At 35.9% G+C, this 13,656-nt stretch overlaps 1 long non-coding RNA gene across 1 annotated transcript in view; it reads left to right on the forward strand.

Annotated features, from left to right (window-relative positions):
* LOC129392442 (uncharacterized) overlaps window positions 1–13,656 on the forward strand; it is a 28,193-nt gene that overhangs the window by 257 nt on the left and 14,280 nt on the right. Inside the window, exon 2 of the long non-coding RNA XR_008618307.1 lies at window positions 2,647–2,751. This is a non-coding gene — a long non-coding RNA (uncharacterized lncRNA). The remainder of the gene's footprint in view (window positions 1–2,646; window positions 2,752–13,656) is intronic.

The raw sequence follows: 13,656 nt of genomic DNA on the forward strand, positions 1-13,656 counted from the left end.
TGAGCCCCTACTTCCTGGTGTGAAAGGAACGTGAGAAGGACTAGAACAGATGGGAAAAGAACTCTCCTGTAGTTAAAAGCTAATAATAATGTTTTACGCTTATTGTACGATTTCTATTTGCTACTAAGTGTTTTAAACAAATTATCTCTCTAAATTCTTACAACTCCGTAAAGTATGTACTCTTATAGATCTGTTTTGCAGATGAGGCTTAGAGGGTTTAAGCAATTTATCCAAAGTTACAGTTAATAAGTGGCAAAACCAGGTAGGGACAGACAGTGAATGAGTTATGTTGTTAAATGACAAGCTAAAGGATATTAATAGGTTGATTGCTAGGATCCTGAAACACAGGGAATGAAGGGGAAATAAGCTCAGACATTCTTATTTTCTCCTGAGAAGAGCTCAGAGAGTTACCAGGGCACACAGCAGCTGGATGGTTCTGCAGAGCTTGGCCCTTATCCCATGCTCCTGGCCAGATCTCATTGTGAATATGAAAGGCCATGAAGAGAGCTAACCAAGTATAATACATGCTGGGGGAGTACTTGAGAAACATGAAGGACTCCACAGAAATGAATTCAGCTAATGTTTCTTTCCCATTTGGCCTCAGTGTACGGGGAAATGACCACATGGTATCTGGGATCAGGGGCTCTGAAGTCAGAAAATCTACACTGATTTCACCATTTGGCTAGATTTGAGATCTCAGGAAAATTTACTATCTCAATCTCAGCTTCTTTACCTGGGGATGACAATAGTATTTACCTCAAAGGGTTGTTGCATGTGGATTATTAAAGTATTTGGAGGACTATTCCTCCTGTCTTTAATGAGAACTTGAACCATCAATTGTTTTCTTTTCATTTTTCCTTGTTGTGGAGACTACAGGATATTAACATATTAATAATCTTTCTTAAACAAGGAAGAACCACTACTTTCTTCAACGTAAAGAAACTTCGTGTTGGCCAGAGTAAGAATGTTTCAGGGAAGGATAAATAACATGCAAATGCCATGTCTATTTTCAGTCTCTCTCTCTTCATCTCTGTTTAATCTATTTGGGAGGCGTGTCTCTTCTGTTAGGGTCTATTACTAAGATGGCAAGACATGGACTTTTGCTCAGCAAGGACTAGTGGGATTGAACCCCAGTGGGCTTTGAGTAAATTTAATCATTAAAAGCTACCTCTGCTCTCCAAGCCTCAAAGATTTTAAAAAATGACCAGCACACCTCTATCAATTTCCTGAGTAAATGGCCAAAAATTTGAGGCAACCATACCAGCTTCCTTGCTCAAACTTGCTTAAAGTTTTTAACTTCAGATAGCGGGGTGAAGGCAAGCTCAGATTTAGCACTACTACTGCTGCTACTACTACTATACACATACACACAAATTGCTGGCATTTATTGATCGCTGTTCTCTTCCAGTACTAATCTAAACCCTGGAAGTCACATATAATCTTTGACAGATATTCTTGATGTCCTAAAATTTCTGCGATTAAAAACATTTAAGACCTTTGTGGTATAACCCGGAAGGGGGATAAACCTTTAATTCTGTGCAGAACCCAAGACAGTACTGAATAAATTAAAAGTGTAGAAAAGCACTATTCATGACAGCTTACACATGAAACTCAATCCATACGTTAGTTATTATTACTATTTAATAATCTGCTCTAAATTAGTACTTTAAAATTGAGTTATATGTATTGCTCTAGATCTGTGCTTTTCTATGTGTTTGTGCTTATTCACCCATTTTTCTCATTCATACAATAAATATTGAGCACCTACAGTATCAACTGCTGTGTAAGGTATTGGTAATATGTAAGAACGTTGTGGCCCCTGCCTTCATGGGGCTTACATAAGAGCATGTGTGCTTGTGTTGTATTTATGTATGTACATATGTACATTTGTATACATGCATGTAGTTGATGTGCATACTGCTGAGAACTTGCTTAAAATGAGGCATGACATATTAAATCCTTCAGAGTAGTGTCGTAAACTATCTTGGGTTATTTTATATCTGGCAAACAAGAAGAAATGATCTCTATATAAGTTTTGCACTGTTACAGTATTTACCCTCCTCCACCTGAGCTATCCAATGACTGTTGAATGAGATGGAATAGAGGTCAATTTAGGTGCTCACAACAGTATGCTTCACAGAAGGACAGCTGAGATAAGGCAATCTGGATAGCTGCCTCAATTCATAAATCACAATCCTTAACCAATTCACATCTCATTGAAATCTCTGACCTGCCAAAATTGTGCTTGTCCTTCTGCATGAATAATTTATATTTTCTGGAATGGAATTGGGGATGACTTAGAATAAAGGGTCAAGTAACCAATGATGTTATTTTAGGCAAGTTATTTAACCTTCTGGGGTGTGTTTCCATTTCTCCAAAATGAAAAGGCTGGATTCTATGATTTGTAAATAATTTCACAAACTATGGTTTTTTTTTTTTTATTCTAAGTCTTATAACCATACTTGAAGCTATTGTACTAGCTCTGAGATTTATTGTCAGTAATTTTTATGATGCCAATAATTACTTGACCTAATGGTTAAATTGAAGGCCTTGTTTTCCATCTTTATCAATGAGTTTGTATTTTAAATATTCCTAAACTACATGGTTTCTAGTTATATAATACGTATGCTTTATTTCGTTTTTCAGATACTCCATCTACATAGCCAAGCTCTATAGGAGAACACAGCCTGTAAATCCAGAAGACCTGAGTTCATGTCTTTTTCTACTGGTTGTTATTTAAACATTCTAACTGTGAGTTTTAGTTTTTCCATCTGTAAAATGGAGAAAATTATTCTTATCTAATAGAGATACTGTAATTAGATGAGAGAATATATGCGATAACATGGAGGACAGTGCTTGATGCATATTTGGCTTCTCAATAAATATGATCTTTGCTCTTATTATGGAGACTAGAGTCATTCTATCAAGTTTGAGAGGAAGCCTACCAAATATGTAAAAACTTGGGTTCTTTAAACAGCAAACATGAATTTGAATCATAGCTTGTAATGCAAATATATTGGCAAAATTATCTAACAACTCTAAACCTCAGTTTCGTCATTTGCTTGGAATTTGTTGAGCTCTCTGTACCTGTAGACTTGTTTTCAACACATTTGGAAAAAAAAATCAGCCATTATTTCTTCAAATATTTTCTCTTTCTCCTTCACCTCTTGTTCTGGGACTAAGAATATGTATATATATCAAGATTGCTTGATATTTTGCCAAACATACCTGATTCTCTCTATAAATCATTGTTCTCATGGTGTTTCATTGTGAATAGTCACTATGTTAATTTCCCTGATCTTGTACAGAATCTTATCTGAAGCTAATCCTATTCAGGGCATTTTTCATTTCTGATATTTTTCTCTCTAGGACAGGGGTCAGTGAACTATTTATTGTCCATGGATCAGCCCACTCCTTTTATAAAATAAGGTTTTATTGCAATGTAGTCATTCTCATTCATTTATGTGTTGTCTGTGGTTGCTTTTGTGAGAGTTGAATATTTGCAATAAAGATCATATTGCCCATAAGCCCCAAATATTTATTATCTGGCCCTTTAAGAAAAAAATTGCCCATCTTTCCAGAGCGAACCCTGCTCTAGAGGTTTTTGTGTTTTTTTTTAATGTATTTATTTTACTTTATTTTATTTATTTTTGTCTGTGTTGGGTCTTTGTTGCTGCACATGGGCTTTCTCTAGTTGTGGTGAGCAGGGGCTACTCTTCGTTGCAGTGCGCGGGCTTCTCATTGCAGTGGCTTCTCTTGTTGCGGAGCACGGGCTTTTGGTGCGCGGGCTTCAGTGGTTGTGCCTCACGGGCTCTAGAGCGCGGGCTCAGTAGTTGTGGCGCATGGGTTTAGTTGCTCCGCGGCATGTGGGATCTTCCCGGACCAGGGATCGAACCCGTGTCCCCTGCGCTGGCAGGCGGATTCTTAATCACCGTGCCACCAGGGAAGCCCTGCTGTAGAGGTTTAATTTGGGTCTTTTTTTAATCTTCCATTTCTCTGAGCATCATGTTCATATTTTTCTCTACCTTTGTAAATGTAGATGGAATATATACATTTATTTCACTTTTTGTCTTAATTGACAAATAACATTACATTATTTTAGTTTCAGGCATACAGCAGAGTGATTTGATATTTTTGTATATCGTGAAATGATCACCACAGCAAGTCTCATCAACATCCATCACCACACATAGTTATAAACTTTTTTCCGTTGTGATGAGAACTTTTGAGATTTACTGTCGTAGCCACTTTCAGATTATTAACTACAGTCACCATTCTGTACATTAAATCCCCATGACTTGTTTATTTTATAACTGGAAATTTGAACGTTTTGACCCCATTCACCCATTTCACTTACCCACCATGTCCCACTTCTGGCAACTAGCAATCTATTTTCTGTATCTATGAGTTCAGGTTTTTTAAAAAAAATTAAGATTCCAGTTATAAGTGAGATCATATCATATTTGTCTTTCTCAGTGAATTATTTCACGTAGTGTAATGCCCTCAAGGTCCATCCATGTTACAAATTTCAAGATTTCCTTCTTTTTTTATGGCTGAATAATTGTCCATTGCATATATATTCTGCATTTTCTTTATTCATTCATCCACTGGTGGACACTTAGGTTGTTTCCATGTTTAGCTATTGTAAACACAGATGCAACGAACATAATGGTGCATATATCTTTTCAAGTTAGTGTTTTTGTTTCCTTCAGATAAATACCCAGACGTGAAATTGCTGGATCACGTGGTAGTTCTATTTTTAATTTCCTGAAGAACTTCCATACTGTTTTCCATAGAGGCTGCACCAATTTTCCCACCAACGGTGCACAGGCGTTCCCTTTTCTCCACATCCTTGCCAACACTTGTTATTTCTTGTCTTTTTATTATGGCCCTTCTAACAGGTGTGAGGTGACTTCTCATTCTGGTTATGATTTGCATTTCCCTGATGATGAGTGATGCTGAGGATGGAGTATATTTTAATAGCTGTTTAATGTCCTTATATTTTAGTTCCATCATTTCTGTCATTTTTATGTCTCTTTTTAATGATTGATTTTCTCCTCATTATGGGTTATATTTTCCTGGTATTTATATAACTGATAATTTTTAATACTGGACGCCTGACTTGTTGGTTGCTGTATTGTATTGTCATACTTTCAATAGTGTTAGAATTTGTTCTGGCATGCAGGTAGGTCACCGGAATCAGTTGGATACCCTTGAGGCCTGATCAAAGCATTGCAAAGCTGAGTTTAGATTAACTTGTAGTATATGGCGTATTTAGGCTCACAACTCAAATAATATGTTTCTAAGTATTCTACAGGGTACACATTGCTTTACAAGGTCTTTCCACTCTTCTATGGAGACACAAATTACTCTCAGCCTGGTTTGTACTTTAAATCTTAGTGGGTGGTTCTTTCTCTAGCCATGGGACGTTTCTTCTCATGCATAAGCAGATCAGTACTCAGTCAAAGCCTTAAGTGGAACCCCCTGCAGATCTCTGAAGTTCTCTCTGTTTAGCTCCCACCTCGGTAGTACGCTGCCCTCCAAATTCTAGCCATCTCTGCCTCCTCAGATGCTGCCTCTGCTTCCTAAATTCAGTGAGGACTTTGGGCTCTATTAGGGTTTCCACTTCCTGACCAGTGGCCTGAAAGCTGCCTCTAGGAAGTAAGTTCTTGTGTTCAAGGCTCCCGTGGTTTGCTTCCCTCTTCTCGGTGATTATAGTCCTGTGTTGCTTGTTTTCCAATGGCTGTCTCATATTTTACAATGATGGTTACCTTTTTGGATCCAGTTTTCGAGTTGTTGTTATGCAGAAAGTAGAAAAGAATACCCAATCCTCATTACTCCATTTCTACCAGAACATAAAACCTCTTACACTGGTTTCATGGTTCTTGACAATGTTCTGAAGAGTTAAGATAATATGAGCTTTGAATAAGTATAATGTCAATTTTGCAATCTTTGTAATGCAGTAGATCTAACTTTACGTTTAAAATTAAGAAGTCAACAGAGTTCTATTCAAGTGTCAAGTAGTATATGGTTAGTAATAAGTCAAGTTGTGTAGATAGTTTAGTAAAGTTCTTACAATGATGGAGTGTGAAACCCTAAGTTCCATGACTTATCAGTCATGTGATATTAAATACATTTGTCAGTTTAATTTTCTGGGTTTCAATTTTCCATCTGTAATATAAAAATAACAGTACACATCTCATAGGGTTGCTATTAAGATTAAGTAAGACAGATTAAATAGAAGTATTTAACATGGTACCTAGCACTGTATGTACCAAATTAACGTAAAATACTATTTTATTATTGTTGTTGATGTGATTGTTATTGAAAAGTTGTACTGAAGATGAGTCTATAAACATTTAAGTACTCATTTTGCTAGAGTCCTTGCTTTATGTTTTGGGTGAAAGCAGGCCAATTTACTTGGCTTCAACAGACCGAACAAGCTCTTAGGGCACCAGCTGAAACTGGCCATGAGTAGGTATGGTAGAGAAGGCCATGCCTAAAGACGTGTTCTTATTTAGTGGAAGTAACCTGATTGAGTCAGAGCTCTCTTCTTGGGGTGGTGAACGCTATGGCACTTTGCCTTGGCACCATACCCCCGCTGCTGGGAATATTGGCTGGTGGCAATGCATATATTCTTCACCGAACATAGCCCTCCATTGCAGGGAAATGCCTCACCCAAGCTTGTGTCCCTTCCCAGAGCGAAGGGATATGTGGCCAGAAACTGGCTGATGCAGAGCTAAAAGGCCTGCTCCCATCCCATTTCAGAACAACTCTAAAGGGCCATTCCAGCTCTGGAGCAACCCTTGGGATTGATGGAGACTTCAGTTGCAACCACATTGCAAGTGTTTCTTCATCTGCTCAGTCCTACTTTCCTCATTTCCTTACAGTGTCAACTCCTGAGAGCACTCTTCAATAAACCTTCTGCACACATGTCATCATCTCAAAGTCCATTCTTGTGGAACCCAATCTAAGACACTTGGGGAGCATGAATATGACACATTCCCAAGTGAGAGAATGGTAATTTGGCATACAGATGATCCATTGCGCTGTCTCTCTCTGAGACCACACGTAGGCCTCTGAATCAGGACTATGGAGATCAAGAGTTATTGAACATCTGCTGAGATGGTTTCCTATGCCTTCCTTCCCTGTGGTTCTTAAACACAACCTTCAGCAACCCAAGTGAATCTGGAAATGTTTTTTCTTTTTAAATTGGAAACCTTTATAATACATGTGTTCCTGAATACATTTCAATCTTAAAGAGGAAGGAAGGAAGGATATGGAGAAAGTACAGAAAGAGACGCAATAATTAGACCAACTTGCACAGTCGCTTTTGGAAAAAAAAAAAAAGCTCTAGGTAGCTGAGGTGTTTATCTTTCAGATGTGCTGGAAGATGGAATATTTCTTAACTCTCAGATTCACATTAACTTCCCCAAAGCTTCCATGCTTCCTGACACTTTTTGAATAGTCCACATATTCCAAAAGATTTTCAGACATGCCCATTTCTCCTAAAAGTGATTCCTAGATAAACCTGAAGGTGTGTTAGTGTAATTCTTCAATTAACAGATTCTCCCAATATGAGACAATCTGCATCAATAGACCTGACTTTGGAGGGCTCTTATCTGAAGTTATTACAAATTGCCATTAGCAAATGAGAAACTTAGGTATTAGGGTTGGCTATGTGCACAGGATTAATATTCTTAGTAATAACTTAGTGATGACTACAAATATGAGTGTATTAGCATATACCTTTAACATGCCCAAGTTTTTCATATTATTTCAAATTACTTCAATACCGAAGGAGTTAGTGAGCATTATGGCGCTGTAACGGGACCCTTTAGATTTATTGATTGGAGGCTTTACTCATCTTCCTGAGAAATACTAAATTTTAAAATTCGTTCATGCTCAGTTATTATTATTTTCTTTGAACCAAGTATCTGCAGCGAACTAAACATCTGACAGTCAATGGTTTCTGTGAACTTATTTGCTATAGAGCCAAACTCAGAAGCCCAGTCTTAATATTACTCATTTGTCAGTGCTTATCCTTGATTTCACCCCGATTTTCATCAGTATAGGTTCTATAAGTGATCAATTTGCTGTAATTTTCCAATGTTGGACATAATGAGAAATTGTAAGTGCTTTTGTTGCATGCTTTAGTGTGGAGAAAAGTAATGATTCTTTTATATTTGGCAAAGCAGTATACTCCAACTGTTTCTTAATTTCAGTATATACTGAATCATATTTTGCATTGTTGAAATACATAGCATTCCTTTCATTTATGAAATGCTTGTAGAATCAAACTTTGGTGCATATAATCAGTCTTATGTGCATAAACTCCAGATTACTGAATTAAAACCCTGTGCTAAATTGCTGGGCTATCATTAGAACTTCCATTCTTTATTCCCTTTATGACATGTTACCAGGGAAAATTCATTGCTTTGAATAATAATGAGCTTGAGACAAATTTAGCTTTTGAAAGCTGATTAATGCCTTTCCCTGCTATGAACACCTAATATATAAACCGTATTTTCTCCCTTTTAGAAGCAAATTTTAACGTCCATTTTTCTATGAATTCCTACTTATTAAGTATTAGGATATGCTAATTTACCTTTAAAATGTTAATATAGATCTCAGGATGCAAATGTACTGGAGCTGGTAAAATATGAAACCATATGTGAGATGATTATATAAATATGCTACTGACTATAATTATTCGAGTTTTATGAGTCAGATGAACTAAAACCATCACGTAGTCTCTGAGAGTTTTAGAAGGAATGATTTATCCAGTTTTATATGTTCAGGGTACATACTTTTCAAGATGTAGTGAGAGGTTTTGTGAACGTCTAGTGACCTTTAGTGACTTTATCATCACAAGATCCTTGTACACTGCAACGAATGGAAACCAGTCCCATCATTTATGTTTTTGAGTACAAACAATTTAAGATGAGTTTATGGGCTGCAAGTTCCTAATAACAATTTTTATCTATAAAACGTATGTAAGACTTAACTTATTTTGGGTGAGGTGGCAGGTTTCTAATGATGATAAGTTAATTTGTTTAAAGCAGTTATGTTAACAACAAGATAATCATTGTGGGGTTATTTGCCTCACTGGATAAAATTTACAATAATAATAATCTGAAAAATGATTTTATGCCAATAGATCTTAAATCTATTGAGATATGTAACAGTTATGAATGGAGATTTGATGGATAAGAAAATAAAAGAATGCCTAAGTCACACCTGGCTGAAAATTGCTTATCAATTGTCAAATGACACAAGGAGATCTTGTGAAAAAGCAAGACCCTGGAGTTGGTAGACAGAGTAATTTGGAATCAGGTGGTATCACAGGTATGATACAGAGACCTTCCCCTGATTCCTGCTATGTCACAACTCAAAAGCATCAACAACCTTCTAGAATTTCAAGACTGTTAGGGAAAGTACCATTTGAGCATGAGTTCTTCATAAACGGTTCTAAAAATAGAACCCCTTGAAGAACTTTATCTGCATTCAAACAAGGTTTTAATAACGCTACACACTCCCTTTGAGCCAAATATTCTATGCACAGCTTCCTATAGTAATTGTAGGCTGAAGATATGTTTTCGTGTGGGTGTATGTGTTTGGGTAGGTATATGTTTTTGTGAGATTAAGAGAATACACAGAACAATGGGTGGATCCTTTGCGTTTTCAAAAAAATGTCCTACTTTACCTTCCCACTCTTCATCTTCCTAGTTAAAATTCTATACTTTTTTTCAGGCTAAGTTTAAATTTTATGTGTATGATCCTATTTCTGATCAACTGAGCTAAAAGCAAACTTCTCCCTGAAGTTTTAGAACATTTGCCGCCCCACGGGGCTGGTACTAGATCCCTGGACATTTTTGTATAAATGAGAAAAACTCACTCAATTTGGGCAGACAGTCCCACAGGCACACAGCTGTGTGAGCTGACTCTGATTCTAAGTGAATTAGAAAAAAGGCTTCTTAATCCTATCACATGTAGCTCCTTGCCAGGAGGCATTTTTCCTAGTGTATGGAGATTCACTAGACTTCAGTTCTCTCTTCTGTCACTGTCTAGCTGGATGACCTTGGATATGTTACTTTACCTCTCTAAATTTAGTTTTCTTCCTGGTAAAACAAGCATAATGATATGGAGTTCATAGTGTTGGTAAGAATACGACATGAGATAATGATAAACATGAGATAATAATAAACTGTCTAGCAAGTTATTTGGCATAGAAACCCTAATCAGTAAGCTGTACTGACCTTTACAAATATTATGTTTTGCGCCACCATCCTTAGTCTCAGGACTAGTCTATTTTCTCCTTGAATTAAAGTTTCTGCTATGGAAATTAAATGTATTTGTAGACACAAGTACATTTTTGTTTTTTTGACCGAAATGTTTTCTGATGATCATTATCAAGTCAGTACCTCTTAAATAAATATTAACAAGACTGCATTTCTTGAAGCACGATGTTATTTTCTTCTGCTGTTGACATTAGCTAGACACAGACTGACATACAAACCTAGAGAGAGAAAATAAATATGAGGAAGGCAGAAGTCCTATTCATACCCTGACCTTGATTTAAAGTCATGATGGATTTTGAGAAAGACATTTGTTATCATGATCAATCACTTCCATTCAACTAATGAGAACCCTTTCCATTTTTTGAAAGACAATTTGGGAAAAAATAGCAGATTACTGACCACAAACCACCTAGTTATGTGGAGAAAAAAAAGTGATAGAGATAATTCTCCACACAACACCAAGAAAAAGGTCTTAGCCTTGACCCAAGGAGATTGCCTTCAAGGCAACGAGGTAATTTATTTTTCCAACCTATGTGCATTCACATTCTTGTCTTCTCTAGCAATATCACTGCAGGTTATATTCAGTGGACCAAATTCTTATCAGTTTTTTAACCTCTCCAGAGCACTTTGTAACTGCATGTATAGGCTTTGAGTGGAGCTTTTCCTAGTTCATAACTGGGCTCTTCATGCTGAGAAACCTCTGGGGCATCACCAGAGGTTTACAGCCAGGAAAATGTGAATGTAGGAAGGAATTGGGCCAAAGGAAGATTTCTGCTAAACATTCATGTATTTGCATTTGGAGACTACTAGTGACTTCAATATTTTGGCTCTGTTTATATTTTCAAAACATCAAAGGCTCTACGTGAAAAGGAAATGTTCAGACAAAATTGAAATTTCAGGGAAAAGTGGCAAATATTTAAATGTTTACAGATGTTTAGATGCTTTCAAATTTAGTAAGCTGCTTATTGTACGATTGGAGACTGTGGATGAGAAAACATGTAATGGGAGCATTGTTTGATTCCTCAATCCTGGTGTTTTACCTGCATTATGCATATGGTAGAAAAAAACGTGTAATGAATGTATTTAATCAGATACAGGGATTATTTAATTTTAATTTTATTATTAGTTATTACTTTATTATTTATTGTTATTTTGTTACTTCGGACAAGTTTTCCAGGAAGGTGGTAAAAGAGCTAAAGTTTGTGAGAAGAACTCTTTCCAAATAGAACCACTCTGTTTTATAAAACTTACCAACAGTTGAATATCAATAAACTTGATACTTAACCACTTTAAGTTCTTCATGTGCTTCCTGACTCTTTCAGTTGTTTCAGCGAAGTCAGAAGTTTGAATTACCACTCCATTTTCATCAATTGAGTCTTAATACACCATGTTCGGTGTGTATGATTCAATGCATTTTCAAAACTGAAAAATAAAATATGACTTTAGGCTATAAAAATACCCCCCCTTTATTTTTAGATATGAGAAAATACTAAGAAAGGGGTTTAAGCATCAAATATGGAAAATCTCTTTCCAGTGAAATGAAATATTTCAGCTTTCCCAAATTTTTTGATTAATCAAAGTTAAAGTAACAGCCTAGCTTAGATCATAAGTTCAGTTGTAGCATTTTAAAGTTTTTTGAAAAAAATTAAAACTGAAAATGGCATTCCATTATGGGTTAAATTGTACAGAATGTTTTAAATTTTTTAGTGTTTTGTGGTTTGCAAAGATTTTTCACATGCATTTTTTATATAATTTTTATTATAATTCTGATGAGTAAGGCTGGTATGGCTTAATATTTGCTTTTGTCAAATATTTTAACCAAATTAAGTGTCATACTTATATAAATGAAATTTAAAGATAATTCTTTTTTTTTTTGACCTGACGGTCACTGCTCTGGCTACTGCATGTCTACTCAAATAGCGTGGATTAAAAGAAATGCTGAGATACAATCATTCTATTGTCATCCTTCTGTTACTTTGATTTGGTTCCTTTTGCATTTGCTTGTAAGTATTTCTGAAATGTGACCAGCACTCAGTAGGTGGAGCTAATGAGACACAAAATATTGAATTGTCAACTCCTATTGCCCGTGAAGATACGTTATAGTTTAGTAATAAGAATTTAGGGGGTAAAGACATGCTAGTCATCCTGTCTCTTATTTGAGGAGTGCTGATGCCACAGCCAATGATTTTCGAGATTTATTAAATTCTTACTTTATATTGAATTTGAAGATAATATTTATTCTTTCATGTTTACTTCATAATATTTGAAAAAAATAAAGCACCTTCTACTGAAAGCTAAGTCAAGTTGTTTGCCTGTATGAACTACTTTCCAGTCGTATGCTGCAAGAGGGGAAAATGTTGAATCACATTGTGGTGATTCCTTTAAGCACAAAATTCAGAATTCAAATGAAATTCTTGGGAGATACTAACTCCCAAGAAACTATAATCTTGCCTATTTTTGAAAGACACCTAGCAGATTATTTACCAGTTTCCCATTCAGGCCAAGTTTTCCAATTTGGAATATTTTGTTTCTTTCTGTGGCTCTACTGAGCATTTAGAATGAAAACCTCATGTACTGTGGTAATTAAATGGGCTTTTTAGAATAAGAAAATATCATTAAATTAGAAAGAATTGAAGTATTTGCTTACTTTGTCAATTTAATAGTTAAGCTGTACAGATTCCATTTCCTCGTGTGTTAGGTAATGCCTTGGTGGTTCCTGAGCAAGTTATTTGAGAAATATCCCACCAAGAGAGAAAGAACTTCATCTTAAATGGGGAGTTTCAGTGGAGTTTACTAAGAGCATATTAATGCATATTCTTTGAAGTCATATTTCTACACAGATTAGTTACTGACATTTATGGTACCCTAAGTTTTTCAATCTTCAATTTTTTCGTTAATAGCCAATCTCATCCCAATTCTATATGTCCTAATTAGCATAAAATGATCTTTTTCACATTTTTGTGAATCCTGTTTGAAACCAGCAGGTGGATAAAACTATTCCAAAGAAGTTTCTTCTGAATGACTAAGGTGAAGACACTGCTACATAAGTGGCAGTCTAGTTAATTTTTTTACAATTAACAGTAACTGGAAAACTCATAGAAATCACCTTATTATACAACCAAAGCAAAATTTTCTCATTAGGAAAATTATTTAATTTTTTTGTTTTTATCTACAAATCAGAAATTATAATGGTTGTATTCATTGCCCCTTCCCAACAGAAATGACCTCTTCGCAGGTACATACAGGTTTTGCTGCATACAGTGGTGTAAACCAAAAGACATACATGGGTGAGTTCAGGATACAAGTATTTTGTGGCATAACCACAGATCTTTTATCATTTTACAGGACTGAGTTG

Source organism: Physeter macrocephalus, chromosome 10 (assembly GCF_002837175.3).
Source record: "Physeter macrocephalus isolate SW-GA chromosome 10, ASM283717v5, whole genome shotgun sequence".
NCBI classification, from domain to species: Eukaryota; Metazoa; Chordata; class Mammalia; order Artiodactyla; family Physeteridae; genus Physeter; species Physeter macrocephalus.